We start from the raw sequence: 14,236 nt of genomic DNA on the forward strand, positions 1-14,236 counted from the left end.
CGCTGCTGGGTGTGACACCCCCCAAAAAAAACACGAGAGAGAGAGAGAGAGAGAGAGAGAGAGAGAGAGAGAGAGAGAGATTCACAAATTCAAAAAGCTGCCCAATCTGTGGAGATGAACATGCAAGAGCAGTCTTGGATCATTTCTTGTGGCTCTGAGGCTGTTCTCCTCACTCACAGACCCAGACAGAAAACACCAAAGCAGAGGAAACAGGACAATCAGAGACCACATATTAATTGCTTAATACCAGACTTCTTTTGCTTTGGTTTTGTTCTGCTTTTTGGGCCACACCCTGCAATACTCTTAGCTATGTACTCAGAAATCACTCCTGGCTCAGGGGAACATATGGGATGTCAGGGATCGAACCAAGGTCCTACCTGGATCAGCCGTGTGCAAGACAAATGCCCTATTGCTGTGCCATCGCTCGGACCCCAGACTTTTTTTTAATGCATTAACAGCAGTGAGAGAGATATCATATGAGATAAAGTGCTTGCTTTTCTGTGACCACCTCTTTTTCCATTTCTTTTTTTTTTTTTTTTTTTTTGGTTTTTGGGCCACACCCGTTTGATGCTCAGGGGTTACTCCTGGCTATGTGCTCAGAAATCGCCCCTGGCTTGGGGGAACCATATGGGACGCCGGGGGATCGAACCGCGGTCCTTCCTTGGCTAGCGCTTGCAAGGCAGACACCTTACCTCCAGCGCCACCTACCCGGCCCCTCTTTTTCCATTTCTGATCATCACCTGGTATAAGCGCTGAGCATGGAAAAAGGAGTAAGTTCTTTAAAGTTATGTATGGGACGCAAGACCAAATGTGCAGCCATACGGCCTGAATTCATTGCCAGCTCCCTGCTCTGACCTAGTCATTACAATAGCTGAGCTTTGGGCAACTTGATTCAGATTGGAATCTTAACTAAAATGGAAGATGGGGGGGTAGAGCAATAGTACAGTAGGTAGGGCATTTCCCTTGCACACAGTTGAATCGGGTTAGATTCCCAGCATTTCATGTGGTCCCTAGAGACTGCCAGGAGTTATTTCTTAGAACAGAGCTAGGAATAAGCCCTGATTGCAGCCAGATGTGACCCAAAAAAAGCAAAAAAAAAAAAAAAATAAGGGCGGGAGGAGCTGAATGAGGATGTTTACTCAACCACAAATTGCTATTAGCAGAATACCCTCTTTACTCACTTTTACTAGTTGCCTCAGAACACCCAAGCCCTTATCTAGGAACAGAATCATGGTGTGCCCTTAGGAAGAACTTTCCTTTACCCTGCATGTAAATTTTGGATTTTGTCCCCACTGAGCAATCCTTATACCCTCCTCTGACTCTTACTCAGTGATTATTCATGTATGGCAATTAAACTTGGACATGCCTCTTGGATAACTCCACTGAATAACAGTTGAACCTGACATGGCCTTGGACACACACCCCTGTCTTGCTGAGTAAAAAAAAAACTTGGGCTTTTGAGGGGAAAGGTCAGGATAGTGACCAGATAAGCGCCTGTTGGTCTGGGGGATGGGGTGGTGGGTAAGAGGTAAAACGTTGGAGAGATGCTGCCTGCTGTGTATATTCCTTTCTCTTTCTTTTATGATGGTTGGTTGCTACATGTTGGTGACCCTGGGTGGGCATGAGACACCACCTGGGAATTGGGCCCCACATCCCCTTAGAGCCTTGCAGCCCTGCTATTCTGGCAGCCTTTGGGTTTTTACAAAGAATCACACTTTACAAGAAAAAAAATTATACCCTTCTAAAAGTGAGAAGAAGGGGTAGGAGTGGTGGCCAAAGGGATAAGGTATCTGCCTTGCCCACTCTAGCCTAGGAAGGACCACGGTTCAATCCCCCAGTGTCCCATATGGTCCCCTGAGCCAGAAGCAATTTCTGAGTGCAGAGCCAGGAGAAACCTCTGAGCATCACTGTGTGTGACCCAAAACAAAAATGCAAAAAAAGAAATGAGAAGAGGTGAACATAAACTTCCTCAAAGGACACTGAATTGTCCAAAAGGCACTAGAAAAAAAATGCTCTACACCACTTCCCTGGGTGAAACCATTAAACAATAACTGGAAGCTATTTCTCTCCATCTCCACTGCACCCAAGTCACCTGAAATATTCATTCAGAACAAAGTAGGAAATTTTAGGATAAATATCTTCATGTCATGCAAATATAATCCCATGAAAATCTACCTTGTAAGTAAAACATCTCTCGTAGCTTGGTTAGAACTTTGACATGGGAAATTTTACTCCCAGACCAACAACCTGGCGAGCTGTCTCTTTCCTCTTGATGCTTTTTGCCTGACTCTCCTTTAGAAGAGGAATGAGGATTTTAATTTCCAGGCAGGGATCTGGTGTTAATGAGACCAGGCACAGAAATGTAGCACTGTTAGGTTCATGCTAACAACCCAGCAATAGGACAAAGAGACCACGTGGCAATGCAAGTCACAAAGTGGCTTTATTAAGCCATCAGGATGTAGGTTACGCCTTGAGCTTGGGGTCTGTAGAGTTTGAACACCATGGACATGGTTCAGTTAGCCTCAGGAAACAGATAGCAAAGAATACACATTTCCCATAACACTAGTAACATAATTCAAACAGACCGAGGCTGCCCTAGACAAGGCATGTCCACCAGGCCTGGATGTGGGAAAGCCAACACAGATAAGTGTCTCCGAGGGCACCATAGGCATCTATCAGTATCAGTTTCTGTGCCTCCTCATGCCTCTTTCTTCTGGGAAGATTGGTAGGGTCTATTTTCCCCACATCAGCCTGACTTCTGGCAATTTATATGAGCATTAAGGCATAGTTAAAGCATAGCCTAGGGCCTAACCGGCCACACACATCAGATGATATACACACACACACATACATACATACATACATACATACATACATACACACACCAGCATCTATCCGTAAGCCAAGATGACAACTGAGAATAGCTCACCAGGGGTCAGAGAGAGATAATACAATGGGAAAGACACTTGACTTCAACATATTTGAACAGCTTCAAAATCCAGCGCCACCACCAGTTGGAGAAGTTTTCTGTCTCGGTCTCCCAGTTCAGAAAATCAGGGATATGAACCAGAGAGATAGCACAGTGGGGATGGTGTGGCCTTACACTCAGCTGACATGGGGTTCAATCTCTAACAACTTATACATCCCATATGTTTCACCCAAGGTCCACCAAGAGTAATTCCTGAGTACAGAAACAGGAGTAACCCCTGAGCACCACTGAATGTGTGTGCAAAAAAAAAGCAAAACAAAACAAAAACAAAAAACAAAAAACAACAACTCAGGAATAACCCAGTTCCACTCCCAGAGAATACACTGCCAGCAAAGCTAAATGAGATTGGCTCAATTATTCCTTTGCAGGGGTATAACTAACAAGGAGGTTGCTACCAAGAAGATTCTTACTGAGGCAAACAGAATTTAGGAAGATTCTGGAAAAAGTTTTGAAATTCCACACAGGAATTCCAGGCACTAACACTTTTATTTTGAGTGAATTGGAGCTATATGCAAAAATTCCTATTGCAGCTATTGCTCCACTGGAGGCAAGACACAGAATCTAAAAGCTGCACAGCTCTGTGGAAATGAACTCCAGGCAGCCGATAATTAGCCTGTAGTTTAGAAACACAGATTGAGATTAGCAGAGCAGATTGGCAAAGACAATCTGGGCTCATTGCCTATGAGAAGGAATGGGACTGAGTAGAATGTCAACTGGGCTCTGCCATCATAGAAAAAGTAAAGGAAATTGAAGAAGGAATATCCCCATCCCAAGTGAGGGAGGAAGTCATACCTTAATCGCTAGGTATCCTCCCTGCAAGAGGGCAGAGGGGGTCCCAAAGCCACTGCCAACTCTCTTATCCGAAGAGCATATTACAATAGCAGAAAGTTGGGTTGACTCCAAGTAGCAAAACAAGAATATAATTTTTTAATTGAGACATAAGCAAACTCTATGGTCCTTTGCAATCTCCAGGATGTCAATTGTCAATTTATGGGAAATCAAGAGGTACATAGGTCATTTACACTTATTCTAGAATGAGGACATTTACATCACTAAGTAGAGATGAGAAATTTTCTCATTGAGTGACTGGTATCAGGCATTCTCTTTGCTCACAGTTTGTTGTTTTTATGTTTCCCAACCTAAAACGGTGGTGCTCAGGGGTTCCTCTTAGCTCTATCCTCAAAAGGCTCCTGGCAGGTTTGCCACAAGCCCAGGCACCTCAAACAGGGTGACTCAGAAATGCCAGGTCCCAAACTAGGGTGCAAACAGACAGAGCACGGAAGAGGGACTTGAGTCGCTGAGGTGCAGAAACATTTCCAATACCTTCTCCAGGTCTAAAAATGTACCTGCATCCATACAACACATGGCTCACACTTGCCTCTATAAGGCTGGACGATGCTTTGTATCCCCATGCTGTTGGGCCACAGGGGCTATTCATGCTTATATGAATAACATGTCTGCAGTACAGACAGGGTCACTCTCAAAGTTGCAGAGTCCAAAATAAACATTTTGGGCAATTCTGGGATCATTTTGTGCACTTACTAAGTTCTCAGGAAAACCTCCCCTCTCAGAGAGCATTGATAAGCACTGAGAAAGACTCTCACATAAGCCAATCGACCAATTCTGTCCTTGCAGATGAGATAACAATTATTGCCTCCTGCTCTTCTTTCTTTTTTTTTTTTTTTTTGGTTTTTGGGCCACACCCGGTAACGCTCAGGGGTTACTCCTGGCTATGCGCTCAGAAGTCGCTCCTGGCTTGGGGGACCATATGGGACTCCGGGGGATCGAACTGCGGTCCGTCCTAGGCTAGCGCAGGTAAGGCAGGCACCTTACCTCCAGCGCCACCGCCCGGCCCCCATCCTGCTCTTCTTTCTGATGGTAGCTCCTAAGTTAGCAGGAGCGTCCTAGACGTGAAAAAAAAAATTTTTTTTTTGGCCACACCTGGCTGTGCTCAGGGGTTAGCCCTGACTCCGTACTCAGAAATTACTCCTGGGGAGGCTGGGGAGAACCTCTGGGATGCCAGGGACTGAACCTAGGTGGGCTACATGCAAGACAAAAACCCTGCCTGCTTGTAGCAGGACAGCCCCTGAAGAGGTTGACTGATGGAGGGATGGAGAATGAGGCCCTTTTCTTCCTGCTCGGAGCACGCGTCTGCCACCCTGTCTAGCCCACGTTCTGAGGTGAAACGGCGGGTAAACAGCTCGCAGACAATCAGGCTCGTGGAAATATTTGCTTTATTCGGATGGACAAAACTGAAGTCCAAAGACTCAGATTCAGTTCCAGCCAGCAAAAAAGCCCTCGCCTTCCACAGACCCTTGCTCTTATAGTCCAGAGTCAGGTCCCACCCAATGGTGGGATCAGATACCAACCAATGGTGGAAGCAGAATCAGGTCCTACCCTAGGGTGGGGGCAGAATGCCAGGTCACACCCTAGGGTAGGGCACAATCACCTAATCAGATTAGGGTGAGCAACATAGTAATCCCCCAAAATATTTACATACACAACAATTCCCCCTTTTGTTTTTAGTAAACAAACAATATTGTCTACAATTATTAAAAGAAAAATTAGTCACTAATAAAAGAGCGGCTGTTTGCATAAGCGCATGACAGGAAAATGTAAAGAAAAACTTCTAACCTAAGCACAGGGTGTCTAAAACCAGAAACATGTATCAAGGAATCAACTACAAGCTCCTGACAAGATAAATCTAAGACGTACATAGATCTTTCGAAGAGACACCAGAAAGGTTGTGTAGCAGGCAAGGAGAAGCACCTTTTCTTTATTTGTTGTTGTTGGTGGTGGTTTTTGGGTCACACCTGGCAGTGCTGAGGAGTTACTCCTGACTCCACGTTCAGAAATCGCTCCTGGCAGATACCGGCATTTGAAACAATGACCTTCTGCATGAAAGGCCAACGCCTCACCTCCATGCTATATCTCCAGCTCCATTTTCATTCAAGTTCAGGTAGACCAGAAAGCCCATCTTTGAGGGCATTGAATAGGCCTTTATTTCAGAAGAAGAGGCTCATACACCCTCTGCACAGTGGGGAGCCACTGCAATGATGATCAATAGGTATCTGAACTTAGTCCAAGTTCTTAATCCTGTCTGAAATCCATAAGATGTCTGAAATTGATGTCGACTATTTATAGATGGGAGCTTAAGTCACAAACCAAAAGAAAATGTTTAAGGCAGAGACCCTCCATGTGTAAATAAACAACTTGAGGGCCCATCCAAAATGGATGGAACCTTCTATAAACCTAGTATTTTGCCTATGATGCGCCCAGCAAAAAACCCTGAGAACAGACAAAAATATCATTTAGGAAATTATAGACAATAATATCTAACTCACAAAACTAAAGTCAAGAAAGCAAAACATTAACGTAATACAACATCGATTCCTAATATTAAAAACTAAAATAGAAAATCATTAATTACGATAGTCAAAAGAAGTGTAGTACCAAACATAACTTCAAAGGATTACAGTTATAGGAAAAACAACAGATGTAATTTCTACAGAGTTCAATACCAATCTGTAAATATGAGGGGTCTGGAACTCCAAAAAGACCGGCAGAAGACACTTGATGGGTCTGGAAAAGCGGGTTGAAGCCTTGTATAGGAGATAACATCAAGCTGAATGAAGAAGGAAGGCCAGTACAGTCATCCATGTGTTGGGGCATCCCCAAGCGTTACATCATTACATCATAAGTTGGTTGGGCTTCTGTATTTCCTTTGGGATCGGTACAATCTTGGGGTAGCCATTGTAGAAACGGTCAACAATAGCATTTTGTATGTGGATGGAAAACCAGAAATTCAGATAGCACAGTTTAACTGGGATCCAGAGACTGTGGGTCTTGTCCATGGATCTATCCTCTGGTGTTACATTGTGACACAAATCCCAGGTGGCTTCATTTCCAACAAGTTTGCAGCATATATGGTGTAAAACTCCAACAGTCATGGATTTCTTCTTCCCGCCGAGATCACGAAGCTTGTAGTTGTGGGTGAAGGAGATGGGTTGCACATGTGAAATCCTGAAAATTAAAATGTTAAGGACTAGGAAGAGAGAAGGAAGGATAAGGAAGACTAATTTGGGGAAGATAAAGTTAGGAAAAAGGAAACTATATACAAAATATGCAGAACAGACAGACACTAAACAAGACATACATACACAGACTTCACAAAAAATATGGCCATAACACTCACTCATACTAAAAAATATTTGTTGGAAAGGATCCAAAATAGAGCAAAAGAAAAGAGAATTCATCTGAATCAATTAAAAGCTCCTTAAAATGTAATAGCCGGCAATTGTTTAGATAAATCATTTCAAATTCACTAAAAATATTTTTTTTTTGCCTAGCAGATCTGAAAGAGAATTTCATGCGTAATACAAACATGGACAACTCTACTATACGTGTATATCAGTATATATACAAAGTTATTGTATAACAGTAACTTTATGATAATCAATCATAGGCAAGAAGCACTGTGAAGAAAGTCCACCTAAAATTATCATTATGTCAGCGTCTTAAAACCTAAATTGAGGGAAATAAAGCAATGATGTTAAAATAAAAAGAGTGAAAGTCGTTAAATGAGTATACCTAGAAAGAAAAACAACATTAATATGATGAGAAATTTCTCTTTCAGGTGAACCTTGACTAAATTAATTTGTAAAATTTCATGATTAACTGAGACCTAGAGCAATAATGAAATTAAGACATAAATCCATCCTACAAGGAAACACATTGGGGATTCATGATTTTCAATCTATATTCATTGATCATGCCTGTGGAAAGAATCCTAGAGCATTAATAGCAACTGATAGGGAAGTAAAATGATTATCTGGTGTTCATTGTAGATCTCTAAGAAGTATAAAACAGGATGTATGCTGCTGTGGATTTCACCAATGTATTAGGGACTTTTTTGATCTTCTTGTCATCAAAATTGATCCAGTGTTGTTTTGCAGCAATTTTACAGTATGAAGTACAGTGTCCATAGTGAACTTTACCATGATGGTTTGACACCGATGATAAGTTGTATTTCTTAATCTTGCTTTTATTCTCTGAAGTGAATTCCTCTAAATTGAGGTCTTCTAAAGGAAAATCTACATAAGTATGCAATTTTTTTATTTGTTTGCCATCAAAAGCAAAACGTTTCAAGTGTATTATAAGTACTGGTGGCAGTTCCATAAATACGTTTTCTTTGAAAAATCCCTTCTATTTTTGCAACTGTTGCACAGAACTTTGTTGTCATTTCTTAATTCTTCTTCTTTAAAAAATTCAGAGAGGCATTCCTGTAATGTACATTTATCTGTAGATGTAACAGCCAAAGACAAATGAACAAATGTCTCATAAACCTCAGACTTTTGGTGGCAAGTGAGACACTGGAGTATAGATTTGAATTGTCCTTGAAAGAGATCATAAATAATAGATTTATGAGCCTTTTGGTGTTCTGGACTAAATTGTTCATAATTTTCATTTCCCATGAGATGTGTAGTTTTGTCTGTCATTAGATTTACAGTAAGCAAGTCCTGATGTAATCCCTCTATTAGGAACATCAGTAGTTCGTGAGGATCCTGCTGATTGTGTCCAGCAAACTGGTCATTAAGTAAACCAATTGTTACTTTGAAGCTTTCAGGGTTAATATATCTATGAAATCCATTTCCCATGGTTTTGATGAGCCGACCAAATTCTTCGGCTAATTTACCTTCATGCCCCATCAGATTTTTTTGTTAATATCCTTTTTATAATGATCTTTATAAAAATACTGAGTTAAGTCTGAAATATTATACAAGCATTGCAATATTGAGTTCATGTAGCAAGAGTTTCCTATATTTTGGAGCCCAGTTAAGACAGGTTCCTGTCTTTCCTTTTGCATCTCGGAGTGTAAGGGTTTATCACTACCATCAGTTTCACTCATTATATGGTGTGTGACAGCTAAATCGTTCCCTGCCCCAGAGACCTTAGTAATATTACTGCTGTTAGTGTCTGAAGTATTCTGTTTTTTCTCTGAAGGGGAGTTTGTAGTCTGAACCTGATCATTTGTGCTAGCCCGATTTCTAACAAGACGTAATGGAACCCAAAATTTCTTGGGAGGGTCATCATTTATAGAAATATAGGCATAACCCCTTCCTCTTAGGAGAAGATAGCCAGCTATCCATTTTTCATCCTCCTTGATCCAAATAGGTTTATGGGTTGTTTCTTGTCTCTGAATATCTTCTTTAAAATGTCTTTCCGCTGCAGTGTAGCTTTCCCCTTGGGGTAAGTTAAAGTAATTTAGTGTGATAAGAGTCAAAGATAGCAAATCCGTTGGTGGTAAACCTCTTTTTCTATTTTTTTGCAATTGAGTTTTTAAGGTTCTGTGAGTCCTTTCTACAATGGCCTGTCCCCTACAATTGTAAGGAATTCCTCTGAGATGTCTTATCTGCCATTCCTTACAAAAAAATTCAAAAGTTTTGCTAACATAGGCTGGCCCATTATCAGTTTTTATTGAATATGGAATACCCATCACAGAGAAACATTGTAAAAGAAAACTACAAGCAGCCTTAGATTTTTGAGAAGACATGGGAATTGCCCACATAAACCGAGAATAAGTGTCCACCACAACATGAAGATAAGGTTTCCTTGGAAATAAATCTGTTTGAGTTATATCCATTTGCCAAAGTTTGTTAGACTGTAAGCCTCTTGGGTTTGCTCCTGCTATGTGAGTCTTTTTTGTTAACGGTGCACATACGTTGCAGTTTTCTACGATTTCTCTAGCTTGCCTCCATGGAATTTGGTAATTCACATGTAAACGGCGAGCATTTGTGTGTAGGGCTGAATGTTCCTCTATAGGTGATTTAAATATAGGCATTGCTAGCAAGTCAGCAGTTTTATTTCCTTGAGCCATAGGTCCTGGAAGACCTGAGTGGGCTCTAATATGTGTGATGAAGATGGGCTCAGTTCGTTTTTGAAGAAGCTGCTGTAATTGTTTAAGTAAGTCCTGTATGATCGGGTTATTAGCATTAAGGGATGCAGTGGCTATCACATGACATAAATTTACCACATACAAAGAATCAGAAACTATATTCATGGCTTCAGATACATTTTCTAATAGGTAAATTAACGTTGCTAATTCAACTTTCTGTGCAGATTTATATTTGGTATCTATGGTCATATTAATGTTGTCTCCAGTTATTCCTCCTTTTCCATTTTGGGATCCATCAATGTAAAAAACCTTGGCATTGGGAATAGGGGAATCCCGAACAATTGAAGAAATAACAAACTGAGTTTTCTTTAAAAAGTCCCAAATTTTTCCTGCTGGATAATGGGAGGATATTTCTCCTGTGAAATCTGAGAGGGCCCTTTGTAGAGATTCATTAATTGGCAATATTGACTCAATTTCCTTTTTTGGTACTGGCAAAACTATTATATCTGGGTCAAAACCTAGTAAAGATATAGATCTGAGTCTTGCCTTGATAATAATCTCTGAAATCAGTTGCAAGTAGGGGACTACTGAGCGAGGTTGTTTGTTATGTAAATACACCCATTCCAAAGGTCCTGACTGTTGCATCAAGGCCCCTGTGGGGGTTTCTATAGTAGGGAAGATTAACAGTAATACCTTTTCTCCTGGGATGAATCTTGAGAGAAACGATTTTTGTAATCTGCTCAAGAAGATGTCCAATTCATTTTTTGCAGCTGTTGTTAAATTTCTCGGGCTATCTAAAGCAGGATCACCCTCCAACGTTTTAAACAGATTAGATAACTCTGCATTTGGGATTCCTAGTGCAGGGCGGAGCCAATTTACGTCACCTAAAAGTCTCTGAAAATCATTAAGCGTTCTGAGGTTTTCTTTTTTGATAGAAAATTTTTGTGGACGTATAGACGTCCGGTCCAAAATAAAACCCAAATATTGATACGGTGGCATTATCTGTATTTTTTCTAAAGCTATTTTCAGTCCTGATGTTTGTAAACAGTCAGTAACATAAGAGTATAATTCCTGTAAATCTGTTTCGTTGTTCATTGTGAGCAAGATATCATCTGTATAATGAAATATCATGGCTTGAGGAAATTTTTCACGAGCAGGGCTCAAAGCCTTATCTACAAAAAACTGACACATGGTTGGGGAATTCAGCATGCCTTGGGGGAGAACAGTCCATTGGAAACGTCTGCAGGGATGGGTATTATTGAGAGAAGGAACTGAGAATGCAAAACGTTTTTTATCATCTGGGTGGATAGGAATATGGTAGAAGCAGTCTTTCAGATCAATTATAATTAGTGGCCATTCCTTTGGAATAACTACAGGTGATGGTAAACCAGTCTGCAATTTGCCCATAGGTATCATGGATAAATTTATAGCTCTAGGATCCATCAAAAGTCTCCATTTACCGGATTTCTTTTTTATAGTGAATATAGGTGAATTCCATTGAGAAAAAGATGGTTCAATATGTCCTAAACTTAGCTGTTCCTCCACTAATTCTGTCAGCACCTTTAATTTATCAGTTTTAAGGGGCCACTGACCTGTCCAAATTGGTTCATCAGATTTCCATTTTATTTTTATTGGTGCTGGTGTTTTTACGGTAGTGGCCCCCACTAAAAATTTTTGGTTTTTAAATCAAAAGAAGGTTCGGGCTCTTCTGGAGCTAATGGGATGTGGAATTCTGCTTTCCACTGTTTATGTAGGTCACGGCCCCACAGCGATGGTGAAAATGGGCCCACATGAGGTCTGATTATTGCTTTTTGATTTTCTGGGCCGTAAAATAGTATAGTCCTCGTACTCAACAGACAGGAACTCAGGCCTCCTATTCCTTCTAGTGAATACGGGATTTCCTGAAGAGGCCAATTTTCTGGCCATTGTTTATCAGAAATTACGGTAACCTGAGCACCCGTATCTATCATTCCATCAAAGGGTTTGCCTTCCAAGTAAAGTTTGATCATTGGGTGTTCATCTTTACATTTAGTAACCAGAGCCACGATTGGGTTTTGAGCAGCACCCAGATCTGTGCTTCCAAAACCTCCAATTCTAGTCTTATCTGAAGTCCCAAATTTGACATAAGGCACTATTACTATCTGGGCAATCGCTTCTCCTTTTTTAAAGGTCCATGTAACTGGTACAGTAATAACTACAATGATTTCTCCCATGGAATCTGAGTCAATGACACCAGTGATTACTGATATACCCTTTATGTTGAGGGAACTTCTGCCAAGAATCAAACCCATGGTATCTGGGAATGGCGGGCCTACAATGCCAGTTTCTAACATGTAAGGGCATGCTCCTGGGTAAATTGTAATGTCCTCTGGGCATAATATGTCTAATCCGGCACTCCCTGAAGTAGAGTGGATTAATTCCCTTATCGTGATGAATTTTCTTGGGCTGGGCTTGGAAGGATTATTGTCTGTGAACTTTGCCCCTGATTTGGAAGGGCCTGGGGGGAGGCCCTGTAGGCGTTTCCCTGCATCTTGTATGTGTGTTCTTGGGGAGCTGAATTTATAAGGAGACAATTTCTTTTGATATGTCCCTGTTTTCCACAATGGTAGCAGGCGATTTGCCTCCTGGGAACTGTGTTGAAACCTCTACTTAGGTTATTATTAGTGAGGTTTCTGGATCTGCAATCTTTCGCCCAGTGGCGACCCCTTTTGCATTTTGGGCAAAGACCTGGTTTCCGGAAAGTGTTCTGTCCCGGAGGGGAGTAAGTCATTGTTCCCTTGGTAACTGGGAAGGTTTGTACTGAGTCTAAGTGGGGTGGGGGTTGGGGTTCCACATAGACATTCCAGCAGGCATAAAGGTAATCATTCAGATCTGACTTTTCATTTAATGTATTCAATACTAATCTACAGGCTGAATTTGCATTATGATAGGCCAAAGATTTTACTAGGAAGTTTCTAATCTCCTCATCTTCCACCTGTAACTTCAGAGCATCTTTAATCTTACCTACAAACTCTGCAAATGACTCATAAGGGCCTTGGGTAATTTTTAAAAAGTTTCCTCTACCAATGCTGTTAGAATCAATTTTTTCCCATGCTGACAATGCAATCTCCCTGATTAAATTTAAGATTTCCTTAGGTAAAGCTGCTTGTGTCTGAATATTTGCAAATTGATTTTCTGCCATCAATAATTCATACGATAGAGTAACACCTGCCACTTGCTTTTTCATACCATCCGGACTATATAATTTAGCTTTTACGCCTTCTGAATAGTACATTTCCCATTCAGTTCGCTGTTTAGACGACAGGCATATTTCAGCGATTCTTTTAAAATCATACAAAGTCCAAGATGAGTTATGACTCCAAAGTCTTAATAACTCCACACTGTATGGCGATTTTGGCCCATTTTCTTTACATGATCTTTTAAACCGATCTAATTCTTCCATCTGATAGGGTACATAGTTAGAAACATTTACCCCGTCTATAGGGGATAAGGCCTGATTAGCAAAATTATTCTGAATAGAGCTCTGAGACCGAGCATGTGGTTCATCGTTTGAATCTGCTCTGCTCTGCGATTCAATTTTGTGACTAGAAGGAGGCATACTTCGTGGAGTTAGCACTGGAGGTAGATCATTATCTGAGTCACTACTGTCAAGCAATTCACTAGAATCAGGCTTAACATTCTGAGTTGTTTTTCTTCCAGCAAAAATTTCTATATTGTTGATGGTGGGGCTGGATTCGTCAGCCTGCACCTTGGTCTGAGTTTTCGTCAGATAAATTTCCTTATTATCTATACTGGTTTTAGCCTCACCATTTCTACACTTTCTATTTCCTAAATAGAAATAACAGCAAATAACTATGCTCATAATAATAACGTTAGTCAACACAGAAATTCCACAAACTATGATGGCTAGAGACACTACACTTTTCATTTGAAATATAGACCACAACCATCCAACTGCAGTGATTGTCCTTAGATCAAAACCAATTAGTTTTAAACAAAATGGAATGATCCACTTGTATACTAGAGCACCAATGCGTAAGACTAAGGGTGGTAAAATCCACATGACTAACCACAGAAACCATTTGATGGTCAGCATAGGAAATTTCCAATGAAATATTTCACTTACAGTTCTGAGGGTCCAGGGTTCAGGTCCCTGTCCGGGCGTCATTATGTAGCAGGACAGCCCCTGAAGACGTTGACTGATGGAGGGATGGAGAATGAGGCCCTTTTCTTCCTGCTCGGAGCACGCGTCTGCCACCCTGTCTAGCCCACGTTCTGAGGTGAAACGGCGGGTAAACAGCTCGCAGACAATCAGGCTCGTGGAAATATTTGCTTTATTCGGATGGACATAA

This window comes from Suncus etruscus, chromosome 14 (assembly GCF_024139225.1).
Source record: "Suncus etruscus isolate mSunEtr1 chromosome 14, mSunEtr1.pri.cur, whole genome shotgun sequence".
Taxonomy (NCBI): Eukaryota; Metazoa; Chordata; class Mammalia; order Eulipotyphla; family Soricidae; genus Suncus; species Suncus etruscus.